Raw genomic sequence first — 18874 nt, forward strand, 5'->3', positions numbered from 1 at the left:
GGGAGAGGCCCCAGGTGGGCATGTATACAGCTATGCTTTCTAACCATATTCTGTACAATTGCAGCACTTCTGGGGTTTCTCAACACCTGAAGAATTTTTGTGGGGTTTCTCAATGTTAAAAAGGTTGAGAAAGGCTGCTCTGGAATCAGAATAGCAGAAAATCTGGTATATGGTTCATTTCTTGAAGAGTCATTCCTTTAAATTCATCTGATACTCTACCATATATTGGCATTATATAGTGACATTAATAGTTCAATAGTTTATTTATGACCACTGTAATGTTTATCCAATTGCCTTTGGTGTGGAAATTTCAGACATCCTCCTTGGCTCTGGGGGGGATTCTAGTCATTCCTGGCCTAAACTGGGCTAGAAATGCTGTACATCTTTTCTCAGCCTTTTCATATATGTTGTTTTGCTTTCTGCAGCATCCTGGAAATGGAGAACTCGGTACCAGGAGAATGAAGTAGAACCTTGCGTTTTGGGGACTGCGGAATCTGACCCACAAAGGTACACAAAGTTGAGTACCCTGCACCATTGATAGAACATCCATTTGGTATCCTTATGAACTGAAAAGTATATATCCTTTTGTTGTTTTTTTCAAACAATAGCTATAGCACTTAAAGTGTTCAACAGCAGAGGAAGCCACAAGCTGTTGTACCTTAAGCATGTCTCTGGCAAATACAAAGAATTTTTTAAAATGTGAAAATGGAAGCCATCAGCATTATGATAATAGAAAAGTAAGGTTATATTATTTCAGTTCAGAAATGAAATTCACATAATGTCATTAACACATTTTCAGTGTTCATTTGAGAAAATGTTTCACACAACTTCTCCCTCCCCGCCCCCCCCCCCATCTACTTTTTCTGTATTGGGCCTCAGAAAACGGATGGATTTTTTCCTCTTATATCCTCCATCTTTTTCCTGGCCTGTTACTACTGTAGTTTAGCTCCTTCTGACTAGATGAAGCAGGAATATTCATAGAAATCTAAAGGCAAGTCAGAATAAACATGTTTTTACTATGTGGTACTACGCAGAGCTCATGAACTGTTCTGGCTTCTAATCTGGCAGGCCGAGTTTGATTCCCCGCTCCTCCTCCACATTCAGCCAGCTGGGTGACCTTGGCCTCTCCACAGCCCTGATAGTGCTGTTCTGACAGAGCAGTTCTCCCAACCCTACATACGTTACAAGGTGTTCTCTCAGCCCTACCTACCTCACAAGGTGTCTATTGTGGGGAGAGAAAGGGAAGGCAATGATAAGACACTTTGAGACTCCCCCAGGCTGTGAAAAGGGGACATTTGGTTGGCTTTTTAGATGGATCTGATGGACCTGGTCCAGCAGGTTATCTTCTTTACTTCCATGATGATACTGTGGTAAAAATATATCACTCAGTCCAACCCTGGCCATGTTCTGTGATTATTATTATTATTATTATTATTATTATTATTATTATTATTATTATTATTATTATTATTATTATTATTACTATTACTATTATTATTGTTGTTGTTGTTGTTGTTGTTGTTATTATTATTATTATTTAATTTTTAGACCGCCCTTCTCCCAATAGGTCTCAGGGCGGTTTACAACATAAATAGTTAAAACACAATAAAATCCCCATAAAAACCCCAATTAAAAGTTACATATAACATATCACATAACATATAGCGGCGGTGGTCACAATTCTGATCTTAGTTCAGCCTGGTGGAGAGAATAATGTTCAGAAGAGGGTGGCACCAATACAATACATCTAACCATGATCTCGGTGTTAGAGATCTCAATATTGGAGGGGATCCTCTGATGGATTAGTGGGAGAGCTGCCCTGGCCTCAACCATATGCCTGGCGGAAGAGCTCCGTCTTACAGGCCCTGCGGAAAGCTGGTAGATCCTGCAGGGCCCTTAGCTCTTCTGGGAGCTCGTTCCACCAGGTTGAGGCCAGGACTGATGCCAAGTGCTTGAGAAAAATCTCTTTTTGAGAGCCAACCTGAGGTGCCAAACTTCCTGGCAAACATACTCTGTGGCTATTGTCCAGTGCCTGTTAGTTTTACGCTAGTTGACGGAACTGAAAGGATCTGCCATCTTTTAGAGTGTCTTCTGGAAAGCTGTACTCACATATGCTAAAACATTCAGGCAGTACTATGTTCGCTCTAAATATAAGTTGCTGATAGTTGAATGGATCCAGTAACTGGATAGGTAGGAGGGAAGAAAGCTACTTTGCACAAACTATGCCCAAATGAGTTTTTGGGTCATGCGAGGCTATCGCATGAAGCTGGTCTAACAACATTTTGGAAAACTCACAACTTCCCTTTGTCAAATTGGTTAGCCATTTGGAAAAAAAAACACCCCCTTTTTGTTGTTGTTGGAAGAATACAGAGCAAACGGGATCAACACTGGTGAAGAACAGCCATGGCTGAAACTTGAATGGAATTCACAAATGAATGTGACACAAATTTTGAAGGGAAAGTAGTCTGCCAGGAGCAGAACTGTAATTTAGTTTTCGAATGAAGAAAACAGCTGCATTTTTTAAAAAGCTACTTAATGTGTTGCATGAAGAGTCTGTGGCAGGGTTCCCTGGTTTCTGGTGTTTATGGGCATTAGAGAAACGAAGTCCTCAGTGTTTTGCAGCCCGAAGGGAGCATGTCATCTGTAAACCAGTCACTCCAAATATTTTCATTGAGTTCAATGAATAAGGGCTTTCTGCCCTTCAGGAATTTTTTCTCATATGTAGAATTTATTTTTTAAAAAATTGTGCAAGCTATTCAAAGGGAAATACAAGGATGGGGGTGGTAGGTGATGGTTTTATTGAGCCAAAATAAAAAGCCTGGTGCTCTGCGAATAATTCCAGAGGAGTAGACATATATGTCTTTTGCAGCAATCTTGTATTTTGTAAAAGACTTGTATTTTGTAAAAGAGGGGACAGACAAATTCAACATGGCAGGTTCAATGGAATCAGATATGTTCTCGACTTATCACCCTCTAGTTATTCCCTCATTAAAGGTGATCTGTGGGTATAGACCCCATGCCTTTCTGTAGTTGCTCCCTCTTTGTGGCCCAGGTTCTCTGAGGGAGACACCATTCTTGGAAACTTTTGGGAAGTGCCACGAAGCTGTTAGGTTGACCATCACTGGAGCTTTCCACGGAGTGTGGGCTGCAGCCATTTTATTACATATTATTGTTAGAAGATTTTATTGGACTTTATTAGGTTGGGAGGAATGGGGCAGTTATTGTTTGATTTAATTTTGTATTGAAAATTGCCTTGAACCATTAGGGGAAAGGTGGGATATAAATCTTTTAATAAATAAATAAATAATAAGGTTTCATGAACTAGAAGTCGCTTCAATAGATGTTTTGTTGGCAGAGTCTGAATATGTAGAGAGCAGGGAACCAAACTGCTTAAAGAACACAATAATTTTACTTACGGAGAGAAAGAGAGGGGTAGAAACCTAACCATCTAGAACACTGGAGGAGAGAATTTGAAAATCATCAGGAAGTTCCTATCCTATCTACGCTAAATGTACATTTCCGATGTCCCCTGCAGGACACCCTGTATATTCTGCTCAATTATGCATTAGTGTGGCCTCGTTTGGAGAAGGTGCACCCGTTGAGGTGAAGTGATATTGGGAATTTAAAAGTAAATTGGTGGGTGAACTAGTAGATCTGCAGTGTTGCATAATTTAGCTTTTTTGATTTCTGCAGCACTGGAGGACATCAGTATAAAAACCAACAAGACAGCAAAGGGCAGGCACAGGGACACTTATATCGAGCTCCTTCTCTCCAGAAACCCCCTGAGATCTTTGGTATATTGATGCTGGAGTAGGTTTCCCAACCACTAGGTGGGGCTTGAATGACAAGTCATCTCCAAACTATTGAGATAAGTTCCCATGGAGGAAATGGCAGCCTTGGAGGGGAAAGTTTTCCCTCTCAGCTTCCTCTTTATGTATCAACCCCCAAATGTCCTGGAATTTCCTAAGCTAGAGTTGGCTGCTCTATGCTGGATGTTGTGTCTCAAATGGACAAAAACAGCAATGAAGAAACACAGAGTTTGTGCTCTATTGTGCTATGGTGTTGTGATGTATCAATATGAATCACATTTTACTGCATGTATATGTTCTAATGGACAAATACACATCACTTATCTTTTACACATTCTGTCCTTAATTCCAGTTTGATATAGTGCTGCCTTTCTCAACTTTTTTACCATTGAGAAACTGCTCAAACATTCTTCAGGCTTCAAGAAACCCCAGAAGTGAATATGATTGGGAAGCAGAGCTGTGTACATGCCCATCTGTGGCCCCTCTCCCTCTCGCCCCCTGCAGGTCTGTCATTGGCCATTTGGGGTGGCTGGATCAACATGACATGTGGACATCATATCTCCTCATAAATGTTTAGCAAATTAAAAATGATCATAACAATAACATTAGAAAATGGAATTGCAAGAACCTCAGCTCAACTCTTACTGGGACCCAGTGGGTAAGGCTGATTAGTGTCAGTCGTAGTAGGGGGGGGGGCTTGGCGGCCAATTGGAAGCGATGGTTTGGGTCGACCTCAACCAACTGCCTGGCAGAGGAGCTCTCTTTTGCAGGCCCTGTGGAACTGTTTAGGTTCTGTCAGGGCCCTGATCTCCTCTGGGAGCTTGTTCCACCAGGTGGGGGCCAGAATGGAGAAAGGTCTGGCCCTGGTTGAGGTCAATCAGGCTTCCTTGGGGCCAGGGACCACCAGGAGGTTTGAAGTAGTAGAGCGTAAGGCTCTTTGAGGAGTGCAGGTGGAGAGGCGGTCCCTCAGGTATACTGGGCCCAGACCCCATATGGCCTTAAAGGTGATAACCAACACCTTAAGCCTGATCCGGAATTCAACCAGGAGCCACCGCAGCTGCTAGAGGATGGGCCGGATGTGGGACCTCCGAGATGTTGCTGTGAGGATCCTGGCAGCCGTGTTCTGGACCAGTTGCAGTTTCCAGATTAAGGATAAGGGCAGGCCAGCACAGAGCGAGTTACAGAAGTCCAGCCTAGAGGTGACTGTCACGTGGATCACTGTGGCTAGGTGTTCCGGAGCCAAGTAGGGCGCTAGTAGTTTGGCTTAGCGAAGGTGGTAAAATGCCAGCTGTGCTACCGTCATGATCTGAGCCTCCATCGAGAGGGAGGCATCAAGTATCACACCCAGGTTCCTGGCGGAGTGGGACACTTTTAGCTGCACTCCATCCATTTTGGATAGGCATGCTTCCTCACTTGGGCCTTTCCTGCCCAGCCACAGGACCTCTGCCTTTGAAGGGTTGAGCTTTCCAGCCTGAATGCAGTAGGTCACAGGCTACCTTTGTAGCCCTGAAGAACAGCCTATGTAAAGATTTTTTTATGTAAAGGTGTTTTTTTTTAATGTGCATGCAAATTGATTTGGATATGCATCCATTTATCTGCCTGTTGTCTGTTTTAAATGGCAAGCCTGATGATCCAGTGTCACAACTGATTCCTAACTGCATTGCTGCCTATGCTCTTGAATATGGTCTGTAATGAGGAGTTGTGGATATTGTGATGCATGCAACGTGCACCTGTTATCTTGATTACTCTGTAAACGTCACATGCCCACATCCCTCTTTTGTCAATAAGCATTTTGAACATGTGATTCAAGCAAGCAGGAAGAAAGAGCTAAAAATATAAATGCTGTGTTTCAGACATTCCTGGCCTCACCTTATACAGCCTGGTATCCAGTCGTTCAGCACTATCAGTTTCTGGGCTAACCAAACAGCGCTTCCTTCCCAAAGGCAGAAGTTTGTAATTATAAGCATTTTTAATAACTGCATCCAGGTCTCCCTATTTTAAGCAGAACGATTCAGGTACAGGTTTGGTTTGTTTACAATTTGGTCTATGAAAACAGTCATCACTCAGGCATTCATTGTTCTATGATTGCCTGTCAGCATACAACTGTAGCGTTTTCTGTCAGGCTGTAAATCCCACCCTTGACTGTGTAGCAAGCTGGGTGGCTTTCCGGTACAGGATTTTCACATCTTTACCCACACACATACATGCAGAACACACACACACACAAATAATTATGATTCTGCATCTAAGTAGATAAGGAATTGAATGTTAAAAAGCTACCGAATAACAGTCTTTTTGCCCTTTATCTCTGGGCAGACAGTAAACAACCATGCCTGTCTCTTCTAGCACAGTAATTCACGGTGTCCTCCTGCCTACTATAGGAGGAGCTCTGATTAAGCTGGAGATTGGTGTGTTTTCTATTTTGAGAGTCTTCATTATTTTGCAGCTTCTCATCACCTTCCTTATTCAAGAACAGAGGCAGCGATACAACAGACTATACTGGTGAACTTTACATTTTTCTGAAGGTGCGCTGTGACCTGTGTTTAAATGGACAGAGTAAGAAAGCTAAAATAAAAGTAGGAAATGGCACTTCACAGAGCCCAGGCACTAATCAATAATGGGGATACCCCCTTGCAACAGCAGTACAGCCGACGGCCAAACTAGAAATTATTATTTCACAGGTTGCATCTGGCCTCTACAGCACAACTTTTAGATTATCAGCTATACATTGCTCTGATGGAAACTCATTTCTCAGGTGGGCAGAGCCTGAATTTGGATCAGGATGGTGGTTCAAGGACACACGGGATCTTTGGTCTTCCTCCTGTACTCTTTTCCTAACCCAGAACAGCCTTTTGAACTATTGTTTAACTCATGGGATGAGCCACGCCCCTAGCCCATCAGTACATCAAAATGGAATGGCTGGCAAAACAGCATGGAGTATAAAGAAGAACAATGAGCATTTATGCATGTAGAAGTTCTCCATCAATCCTCTACTACAGTGGTTCTCAACCTTCCTAATGCCACAACCCTTTAATACAGTTCCCCATGTTGTGGTGACCCCAGCCATAAAATTGTGCAAGTGTTCTTTCACAGAAATTAAACCGAAACTGACCAATGGCATGAAGACCCATTGTTCATGATTGTATATAAATTGGTTATAAATTGTATATAAATTGGCAGGCATCTTCAGGAGTAGCAGCAACTTTGCCGGAGGGCCCCCCCCCCCAGCTGCTCACCTTGCTGGGACCTCTGTGAAAGGGTCGTTCGACCCTCAAAGGGGTCCTGACCCCCCCCCCCCCGGTTGAGAACCACCACTCTACTAGGTTGACAAGTTATTATGACAGATGGCCAAGGTGGAGTATATGATGCTTCTCTCTTTCTCTCCCTCCAACTGATCTGGGAAGCTGATATTCTGTGTCTTTCTCTATGGAAAGCAGTTCTGTGCTTTACTGCAAACTCAAAAAAAAAGGCAGGCTTGTTTCCTACTCAAGATGCAGAGATTTGTCAGTTAACAACTCCTGCAAGGTGTTCCACTTCACCCTGGTCCTCAAAGATGAAGCCAAATTTATTTCCACAGCAGTAATCTCAGCCTTCCATGGAGTATGGATCTGTTTTCTAATCCTGCACCTCTGATCACAAAAGAAGATTCATGCAGTTTTTCAGTGCCCGAATGCTCGAGCAAGGCTTATGTTGAAAAAGCAATCTATAGTAAATTTTTTCCTGGCAATCCTCCACCAGCATCAGCTGTGATTCACGCTTCTGAGTAAAGGTTAGATTCCTTTTTATATTCTGTATTTTCATTAAGGTTAATATTTAAGCCTTGCCTGCTGGGGGGGGGGGGGAGATTTGGGAGAACAGTTGTTCCTGGTACAGCTATAAATGGCTGAGAGAGAGAGAGAGAGAGCACATTGGATCCATCAGAGCGTGTCTGTCAGCTGTTTGAACAAGGCAAACACCTTGATGCTTCTGGCCTTGGAGCATATGCTGTTACCCAGCTTTCCTGCTATTTATTTCCACAAGCTCTCTGATTGGCCGAGACGGCTCTCTTCTCTACATTCTCTGGTGACTGCTGCTGACAGGGTATCTCTCCTCGCCTGAGATTACTGCCTGTGACCTACTTTGAAAATGGTGTGAATCAAGGTTCACAAATTACCTTGAAAGGGGACCATGGAACCAATGTGCAAAGAGACCTTTTTCCAGAACCTGATAAATGCACACATATACATGCACACCCTTTCCCCCCTCACTATGGGGCCTTGGTGTGACAATTTATCTTTGTGTACTCCACACAGGTAGCACATCGATTTGCTGGGTGGGCTTGCAAAATTAGGCAGACTTGGCCAAGCGGAGAGTAGATCCTCCTTGCCTTTTGCTCCTGGGCAAGATGAAGTAGGACTGGAAGCAGAACCTGAGCTATCTTTTTGTGGCAGAAGTTTTAGTGTCCCCAGGATTCAAGCTGTCTTTGCTAAAATCAATATTGTTTTTAGATAAATAGGTAAGCTGCTTGCTAAATGTGACTTGTTCCATGCTTTCTCTATTGGACATTGCAGCAACTCCAAAATACCAATGGCAGTGAAAAATTCAAAGCATAGGCCTATGTTCCCTCCCTCCCTCCCTCCCTCCCTTCCTTCCTTCTGCTGTACAAGGTTTGCACTGAATGAACTTGAGAGTTGCAAAGCTGTTTTAAAGAGCACGTCCTCCCCCCCCCCCTGCCCCGGCAAGCACGCTTTATGCAGTACAGTGCAATGGTTATGTTTGCCATCTGATCAGATAATTGGCGCCAGTAACAAGGTAAAGTGGTCGTGTTTGTAAAGGGCAGAAAGACTGTGCAGCAACACAATGGTAGAGCTTGCATATCATACGGCACTGCATAGAATCCTTGAAGGATTACGCCTCCCCCCCTTACATTAAAAGAAAGAGAGCTCTTGAATAGATTAGCAATGCAAATATATTCATCTTCATATAATACGAAAGTGCTTCATGGCATTTTGAGCCTTTCAGCAGATTTTATAAGAGAAGGGTTTTTTTTTTTGCTTCAATGGCCTGCTCTCCAATGTAACAATAGTCAGCATGTAGATAGTAATTTTCTGAGTGTTCCAAACACTTTGCATACTTAAAAACGACGCTATCTGGAATGGATTAGTCTGTGTTGTAGAGAGAAGTTGAAAGACAGTGGCAGGACGGGTTGCAGGTCTGGAAAGTCCAGGGGCAGTTACCTCTACCATGGCCCTTTGCTGCATATGTCCCTCCAGTGAGGAGCAGGACTCTTTCACGAGCCATTTAGCCCCATTGATGGCAGCAAAGCTGAATCTAGAAAAATCACAAAAGATCTTCCTGCATGTTCCCTAGCCCCTTCTCTCCCTCAGCTGCTGAAGCTGCTTTTTTGGGTCTGAGTTCGGGTGGGCTTAACCAGGAAGCGATTTCATATATTTAAGGTTTAGAGGCCCTTCATCTTCCCCATTAACCTGTGATGTGCTATGGGCAATATTTTACACACTGCAGTTGCCTCAAGTGGTGGGATATTCCAGGGATGTTAAATGTGTGATGAGGGAGAGCACTGGAGATAAATTGTCTCTTTCGGCTTCAAGATCTAGTTAGACTGAGAGAGTGAATGGCCCAAGGTCACACTTCGATCGCAGAGTGGAGATTTGTACAGTCCAGCACTCAGGCAACTATACCATGCTGGCAAGTCACAAATATTCAAACTTAAAAAAAAATCCTTTGTTGGCACAATCCCATAGTGTTGGCTGGCTGGCCAAAAAAATCTCCAAGTATGTGTCACTGAAATAAATGCATTTTTTTCCTGGTTTATCTCTCCCCTCTCTTGTTTCCTCTCACATTTGCACATTTTACAAGCTCTTTGAGGCAAAGGTGTACCTCCTTTTTCTCTGCACAGAAGAAGAGTTGGTTTTCACGGCCCAAAGAAGTTTCAAAACAGCTGACAATCGCCTTCTTTCCTCTCCCCACAACAGATACCCTGCGAAGTAGGTGGGGCTGAGAGCTCTGACAGGACCACTCTGTCAGAACAGCACTATGAGGTCTGTGAGGAGCCCAAGGTCACCCAGCTGGCTGCATGGGGAGGAGGAGTGGGGAATCAACCCCGGCTCTCCAGATTAGAACCCACCACTCTTAGCCACTCTATCATATTGCCCATTGGCACCATGCCGTTGGCTGATGCAGCATACAAAGCAAGAAAAAGTCCTACTAATGTGCCATCTCACTGATATAAAATGGCATTGCTGGAGAAAAACAGAGCAATTTCCACCAATCTCCCTCTTCCTGCTTTGATCCCCACACAGTTCATGAGGATCCCTTGAACCGCAGGAGCAGAATTTCAGAAGACTTTCTTTGTACATTATGAAGTACACAGGTTGGGACCAGGGACCTAGTTGAGGATTTTCCTCAGTTCTTCCATGCCTGTTGTGGCACACATGGGGCTTTTCTGCATGTTTTTTTTTTCTCCGTCAGTTATGATCCCATCTTGCTTCAGTTTATCCTGATTTCCACACACATTTTTGTGCCTTTAGTTTTCACTGCTTTTAATTTGTTTTTCCCTCAGTTTTTTTTCTGGTTCTTTTGAGACCACTTTTAATCTGATATGTTTTTTTCCCCCTGGAAGATGATTTTGAGTCACCATTTTCCACATGCATGATGTTTCTGTCAGTTTTCTTTGTCCAGTAGGTTCTCTGAATTCCCAGTTTGCTTGCTTTTTTCCAAAGTAAGTCTCTGTCCCCCCTCACTCATGGAGATATTTTTCTTTTTATGAAAGCTGGTATTTTAGAGCTCCTGCTTGAATTATTTTTAAAACACTACATCGATAGATCAATATTTTAGGGTCCTTAAAAAAAATAAGGGTGTGTGTGTACTCTGGTGCGACCGATAACAGCGGTGATGATGACAGCACCCTCCCTTGAAAATCCTCATTATTTAAGCCGTGTGTGTGTGTGTGTGGCGGTGGGGGAATAAAATGACTCCACTGGGCTGCAGGCTGGAGTTTGAGCTGGGGCAAGTTGTCCTGCCTCTTCCTGCTCCCGCACAGGGAACACAGGGGAGCACCTCGTCTGCCCATTTGTACTACTGCATGGGAGCTGGGACAGTGAGGTTCCCAGTGCGGAAACGGTCAAGCACGCAAGAAAAGCCCAAGGGGAAGGGGATTCAGTCTTCCCTCTATTTCAGTTTTCTGACCTGAAGAAAATGGGTAGTATTTCACCCCTTGGGCAAACTCACCTGTACCCTTGACACCAAATACTCCCTCTTCAACCTGACTATTTCAGGTTAGGAAAATAAACTCAGAACCCAGGGAAACCAGACCCAGCCTGTGTAAACTATAATGTGTAAAGAACGCTTAAATACATAGTAAGCATTTGCAGCCAGACGATGACAATTTAAAAATAGCAGGAGCAGAGTCAAAAGACCTTTAATAATTCTCCAATTGGAGGTTTATCTTTTTCAGACAGTATTGACACAACCGTGTCAGGGACAGTGGCTTGGCCAGTTGCTAAACAGCTGAAAGCCTCTTGGGGGGTCACTGGAGGGAGGGAGGGAGGGAGGGAGGGAAGGAGGGGAGGGTCAAATATGAAACAGGAGCTTGGCTCTTGATGGATGTCAGTCCAACTTGTTAAGGTGACTGGCCCGGGATCAAGAGAAGGCTTTGCTGTCACTGACTGGCCGGGCTTTGAGACAACTCGCCGAGATGTGCTGCTGTGAAGTTTTCTAAGCTGAACAGATGTAATGATATAAATTGCCACCCTGTTGACAGTTTGGTCTGGCAGGATCATTCGTATGTCTCAAATGGCAGAGTGCATTTTAATGACAGCGATGGAAGAGATTGCTTGCTTTTCCCAGGGAAGCAGAGGCCCAATAAATAAGGGGGCTGTTCCCATTATGTAACATCTCTAAGTGTACGGAAGTGGGGTGGGGAGGCCTTTCAAGCTGATTATGCATAAATTTTGTTCTGGAGATCCTGGCGCTAAAGAGGTTTCCTTGCAATTGTTCAAGGCAGGATGGAAGGGGAAAATGGTTCATTTAATGGGCTACATAGGAATGATGGCCTCCAAGTAGGCCTTGGGGATCCCTCAGAATTATAGCTCCTCTCTAGACTACAAGAGCCTCTTGTGGCGCAGAGTGGTAAGGCAGCCATCTGAAAGCTTTGCCCATGAGGCTGGGAGTTCAATCCCAGCAGCCGGCTCAAGGTTGACTCAGCCTTCCATCCTTCCGAGGTCGGTAAAATGAGTACCCAGCTTGCTGGGGGGTAAACGGTCATGACTGGGGAAGGCACTGGCAAACCACCCCGTATTGAGTCTGCCATGAAAACGCTAGAGGGCGTCACCCCAAGGGTCAGACATGACTCGGTGCTTGCACAGGGGATACCTTTACCTTTACCTAGACTACACCTACCAGTTCCCCTGGAGAAAATGGATGCTTTGTAGGGTTAACTCTATGACATTGTACTCAATGTAGGCCTCTGTCCTCTCCAGGCTTCACCCCAAAATTTCTGGGATTTCCCCAACCTGGAGCTGGTGGCCCTACCACCCCACTTGCAGTGGCTAGGGTGGGACTAGCATCCCTGGTGCCACAGGAACATCTATGTGGTTAATATAGTACCAGTTTTGCTGCAAATGTCAGCAAGAGGGCTGTGCCAGTTAACAGGACACCTGAAATACAGAAAGGAAAAGAAAGTCACGGCTATGTCTTTGCGTCAGACCTGGGAAAAGGTGTCACGGACAAGAAATAGGTGCCACAGACAAGTACAGCCTGCTAGAGGGCAGGGTACAGCATGGTCAAGTGACCCAACAGCCCACCCCTTATACTAGCCTTTCTCAACTTTTTTACCACGAGAAACCCCTGAAACAGTCTTCAGACTTTGAGAAACCCCAGAAGTGGCACGATCATCCAGAATATGGTTGGGAAGCATAGCTGTGGACATGCCCACCCCGGCATATTAGAGCCAGCTTCAATGGAAACATTGCCCAATCTCTAAGTCATCAAAGTTCGTGCAAGTCATAAAAAAGCAGATATTTTACAGCTCCTGAAGCGTCCCTCTGTGCTGAAGAAGCTGCTTGGTTTTTATAAAATTTTGAACGTGTTCCTAAATAAGTAAAAGAGCCGTGTAATCACTGTACTCTTCAAAGGGAGCCAGAGACATTCTTCTAATATTGGGGCTAGACAGTAGAGAAACGCAGACCCCGCAGGGACTCATGGTGGTTCAGTCTGGCAGAAATCTGGCTTCAGGGGAAAACAAAGAGCCATAAGAAATTAACTCAGGTGAACAGGCCTGTCAACATTTTGGAAGGGGAAAAGAAGCAGGGGGAAAAAACCACTGCTGGACAGACAGAGCAAGGCATTTGGCTGGGACACTGCAGAACGGGCAGTAAAAAGGGAGTGGGTGATGAAGTACCCCAAAACTTAGAATCATAGAATCATAGAGTTGGAAGGGACCTCATGGGCCATCTAATCCAACCCCCTGCACTATGCAGGACACTCACAACCCTATCGCTCATTCACTGTAACCTGTCATCTCCTTGAACCTTCACAGAATCAGCCTCTCCATCAGATGGCTCTCCAGCCTCTGTTTAAAAACTTGGAGTTTATGTTCTCATATGCTTGAAAATGAGCCTCATAACTACCTGTTACAAAGTCCTCAGTTTATGTCCAGGTCCACTGCAAGGACCTTGTATCAGATGTGAACTGTGAGTCTCCCACAAGGAGCCCAGTTCTCAGGCACATGAAGGCCCAGTTTGTCTGGGGCTGTCACACAGGGGAGAAGGGCCTTATGCCTTCCACCCCATTCTGTCTTTCTTATCCAAGAATATCTTGAGGGCATATTTGTCCCATTCAAGAGATCTCCATATACATGATGGGATCCAGTACACGTGAGGCCAATAGCATCTTTGGTGCCATTTTTAGGGAAATCGGCAATTTATGTCTGTTCAGAAGTCCTTATAGAATCATAGAATGATAGAATCATAGAGTTGGAAGGGACCTCATGGGACCTCATCTAGTCCAACCCCCTGCACTGTGCAGGACACTCACATCCCAATCGCTCATCTACTGTAACCTGCCATCCCTTTGCCTTCACAGAATCAGCCTCTCCATCAGATGACTATCTAGCCTCTGTTTAAAAATCTCCAAAGATGGAGAACCTACCACCTTCCGAGGAAGCCTGTTCCACTGAGAAACCACTCTAACTATCAGGAACTTCTTCCGGATGTTTAAATGGAATTTCTTTTCAATTAATTTCATCCCATTTGTTCTAGTCTGTCCCTCTGAGGCAAGAGAGAACAATTTTACTCCATCCTCCACATGGCACCCTTTTAAATACTTGAAGATGTTTATCAGATCTCCTCTCAGTCATCTCCTCTCCAGGCTAAACAGACCAAGCTCCCCCAACCTTTCTTCATACGTCTTGGTCTCCAAACCCCTCACCATCTTTGTTGCCCTCCTCTGGACACAGACATAATCTTATGATGGACGCAGACATAATCTGAGGCATTTGTAATGTTTAGTTAAACTCTCAGGTTAGGAAAAACTCTGGCCTAGGACCCTCTTACCTCTAGGATTGCCTCTCCCATTGCAACCTGCGTGCCCCCCAGTCATTCTCTTGGGGCGTTTTGCAGGAGCCTGCCTCCAGGATAATTCAGTTAGCACTGACTCCAGCCTTTCTTAGTGATGGCCCCTATGCTGTGGAATACACTTTCCAATGACATCCGTACCCTGCAAGACTGGCGTGGTTTCTGCAGAGCTGGCAAGGCAGACTTGTTCAGGATGGCCATTGGAGGCTTACCAGATGTTTTGGGCTGGTTGATAGTTGTATGGTTCTAAATCAGTTATCTAAATTCTACTAAATTTAAATTTAATCTAAATTTTAGAAGAAGAAGAAGAGTTGGTTCTTATATGCCGCTTTTCTCTACCCGAAGGAGGCTCAAAGCGGCTCAAAGAGGCTCAAATCACCTTTCCTCTCCCCACAACAGACACCCTGTGAGGTGGGTGAGGCTGAGAGAGCCCTGATATTTCTGCTCGGTCAGAACAGTTTTATCAGTGCTGTGGCGAGCCCAAGGTCACCCAGCTGGCTGCATGTGGGGGAGCATGGATTCAAACCCAGCTCGCCAGATTAGAAGTCCGCACTCCTAACTACTACACCAAACTGGCTCTCTGATTTGTGAAATGTGTGATACACCTGGTATATATGATCTGATTTTAAGATGCTTTTCACGATTTTTTCTAATTATATTATTTAAGTTTTGTAAATCACTGGATGTCATTGGAAGCAAAGGTGCAAAACCAGTTCATTCACTTAAGTAGGGTTGCTGAAGAACTGTTTTTGTATCCTGCTTTTTGCTATTTGAAAGCATCTCAAAGCTGTGTACAATCACCTCTCTTCCTCTTACTACAACAGACACCCTGTGAGGTAGGTGAAGCTGAGAGCTCTGAGAGAACTGTGTCTGGCTCAAGGTCACCCAGCTGACTGCATGTGGGGGAGGAGTGGGGAATCAAACTCAGTTCTCCAGATTAGATGCTGCTGCTCTTAACTACACCAAGATGACTCTCTGTTTCACAGCTGAGTAATTTAGACCACCATCACGCCTAGGAAATTACATTATATCTCACTACATATATTTCTCAAGAGACTGATGAAGTCAACCTATTAGCTATTATTGCTGTCTTTGGGGACTCTAAAACTTTTTCTCCAAGCATCATATTTCAATATGGAGTTGACCACAATTGGAAATAGACTGACTGCCTTCCTTGGGAGGAGGGCGAATACCCCAGGAACTCCCAGCTACCTACTGTATTATGGCACATTCCCTGCATGTTCTTAAATGCCTGTCTCTGATTTACAGTCTCTATTTGAAATCCCTGGTGAATCAGATCAAGGTCCACATAATCCAGCATGGATTAACCAGATGACTCTGAAAAACCGCCTTCTGTTGTTGCCCCTGAGCAATTGGTATTTAAAAGTAAACTGCCATTGACCATGGAAGTTTAAGAACGATCAACAGAACCATCTTTTAGCATAACTACAATGAGAGAAGAATTCATCTCTTAATGAGGAGGTTGGCTCTTGGAGTAAATTTACAAACAGTAGTAGAATAATAGCTTAACTAAAGTGAAATTACATCTATATCAAAGATGGGGAAAACCGCACAATTCATTTTGTTTCATGCCTGCTGTATTCTCCTGTTTGTTTCTTTTATCACAAGTCTATTTCTGCCTTGAAGGCAGTCTTCTACAGATTGGAAGATCTTGGTTTCCACCTCGGTGTAGCAGTTAAGAGTGGTGACCTCTAATCTGAAGAGCTGAGTTTGATTCCCAGCTCCTCTATATGCAGCCAGCTGGGTGCCCTTGGGCCAGTTACAGTCCTGTTAAAGCTGTTCTCACAGAGCAGTTTTGTCAGAGCTCTTTCATCCCCACCTGCCTCACAGGGTGCCTTTTGTGGGGAGAGGACTCCTTCAGGCAGTGAAAAGTGGAGTATAAAAACCAACTCTTCTTCTAAAGTTGACATTTACCTCTTTTGACATATTTCTGGTTGTAATTGTTGCTGAAGGATCGGTTAACCTTTACAGTGTTGGGGACTGTTCTAATAATCTCTGCAGCATTGGAGAACTCTATTTTTCTGCAGCCATTCCATTCTTTAACTGTCACTACTCAGGAGGAAGCCACCTGCAGAGGTGCTCACCCACCAAATTTACCTTGAAGTTTTAGCAATCAATAGGGGGTAAATAAAGGAGAGTTCCTAAAGCTGCAGGTGGGGCTTGTGGAGGCCCTCCTTTCATTCACAGACTTTCATTTCCCTCTGGAATGGACTTTGGTGCAGCATGAGGGCCTGCAGTTGGATGGGGAAATGCTCGGGCAGATCCTCCAGACTTTGAGCACTTTCACACATGCAAGTACGAAAGCACCGTGATCCAAACTAAACGCACAAACCTCTGGAGATTAATTGGTTAATTAATCAATCCCAATAAGACAGGTGGTGGCACATGCATGCTAGTCTATAGAAAATACAGTAGCTTCTGTAATTCTGCTTCTCCTCCCACTCTGGCATTTCTGCAAGCAGATCAGAATCATAATCTCCCATCTGCCCATTTCACAACTTTTAGCTAGTCAGGTATTCTTTCAACTCTCTTCTTTGGTCATTCTAATCTATGAACTCAGCGCTCATAGATGTCAGCCACCGTAGAGAATGCCAGGGAGCATATGAGAAATGTCGTTTTTTATTTGACAGGATGCCCATCCTCACAGAGTATTCTTACAAGTAACTCCTTTGGAACTCGCATACACTCCTGCATCCGTTTATACCAGGGTTCTCCGACCTTTCTGAGCCTACAGGCACCTTTGGAATTCTGACGGCGTGGTGGGTGCCACAACATGATTGCTACAGCATAAGTTCAGTCGCACAGTGCAGATCCAGTCCTGGCCCCGACCTGGGGGAACATTCTTTCCAATGAAATGAGAGCCCCGTGGGACCATGAATGGTTCTGCTGGGCTTGTAAAACCGTGCTGTGTCACCAGGCCTAGCTTGAGGCCTAAAACAACGTCTGGATTATGCTGCCCTTCCTGTCAAAACTCCAAAATTAGATCTTAATTGTATTTAATTTAGGATTTTCATATATTTTATCTGTATATTTGTTTTTATATGTTGTTTTGTTATGACGTAATCTGCCCCGAGTCTCTGGAAATGGGGTGGAAAATAAGTATAATTATCAGTGATAAGTAAACAAATCCTTCTGCTGGGATGGCAGCTGCATCCAAAGCTATGTTTTTAAAAAGCTTCACAGCCAATCAAATCTCCAGTAGCCAACCAGGAGGCCTGCTGGGGTGAAGCCATACTTGGCCCCATTCATGTGGTAGGCACCATTTTGGGACCTGGTGACTTACACTATCTAATCTACCTTAAGTCTCAGAGAAAGAAGAGGACTATAAATAGAAATATACTAAGCTTATGGTACAGGGATGTTTCCTGTCTCTTTTATCTCTCAGACTTTGAGATAATATTTCAGAAATGCTCTGGACTTCAGCCATAGATTTTCAGACATCCTTTCATGATCAACAGGCCACAGACCTTGACAGAAACCGGTTTTGCAGGTGAACCAACTTTATTTGGCAGCCACAGTTGGCTTGAAGTTGAGCCTAGGATCTGCTTGGTTCACAGCCTTCTGAGCTGAATAACTATCAACGTTGCACCTGTGCAGTAGCCATGACAGTGAAGTGTTGTTTCCCTGTCTTACAGGTGCTTTTGTGTCTGGGTAGTAGATGAAATTAGTTGTCCACCGTGATCATGGTCAGGTCATTAAATTATGTGGGAGAGGAAGAAGAGCTGTTTTTTCGTATCCTGTTTTTTACTACCCAAAGGAGTCTCAAGGCAGCTTCCAACTGCCTTCCCTTCCTCTGGCCACAACAGACACACTGTGAGGTAAGTGAGGCTCTGATAATTGTTTTGCTTCCTTTAATGATCAATTCAAGATTACATCACTATATCTGGTGTGGTTCACTGCAGTTTTTACACTGAACATGCAGCAATGTAATCTCAAATTGTCCACTAGAGGGAGCAAAACACCCTCTAGGAGTGTGTTAGGGACACACAAGCAAGGAAAATGAAAATTTGTTTGTTCCCGGTTCTCAGACGATGAATGTAATGAAAGTTTGAACCAGCAAATTTTCTGGATGAGTTGAACTTGAAGTGCTAGAGAAACTTCCCAAAATTACATTAATTAATCAAGATAAATTATCTGGAGGGATCTTAACATTAAATTAAACGCAACCTGAAAACATATGCAGTTTTATCTCTGCATTGACTCAAAAACATCAGCTGATAACACAAGATTCACGGCAAAGACAGATTTGCCAATTGCTTAATTTTATTTATTTATTGGCTACCTGGTGGTGTGAGATCATTTATTGTGCTCGTGGAATTGCTTTTAATATGAAGCATTCTTTTAGCTCTTGGGGTGCATTGACCCATACTCCGCTCCTCAGCTCCCAATAACCAGCTGCTTCTGCCTTAATTTCCAGTATTAAAAGCCTATCAGTTATTCGTAAAAGCATCTAGAAGCCATTAGTGCAGCATT

At 44.0% G+C, this 18874-nt stretch overlaps 1 protein-coding gene across 1 annotated transcript in view; it reads left to right on the top strand.

Moving 5' to 3' along the window:
• Positions 1-18874, top strand: part of LOC143845142 (uncharacterized) — a 230754-nt gene that overhangs the window by 190220 nt on the left and 21660 nt on the right. Inside the window, exon 3 of the mRNA XM_077353261.1 lies at positions 426-507. The gene's annotated coding sequence lies outside the window, so the exon portion shown is untranslated. The remainder of the gene's footprint in view (positions 1-425; positions 508-18874) is intronic.

The sequence above is a fragment of the Paroedura picta genome, chromosome 9 (genome assembly GCF_049243985.1).
Source record: "Paroedura picta isolate Pp20150507F chromosome 9, Ppicta_v3.0, whole genome shotgun sequence".
Lineage (NCBI taxonomy): Eukaryota > Metazoa > Chordata > Lepidosauria > Squamata > Gekkonidae > Paroedura > Paroedura picta.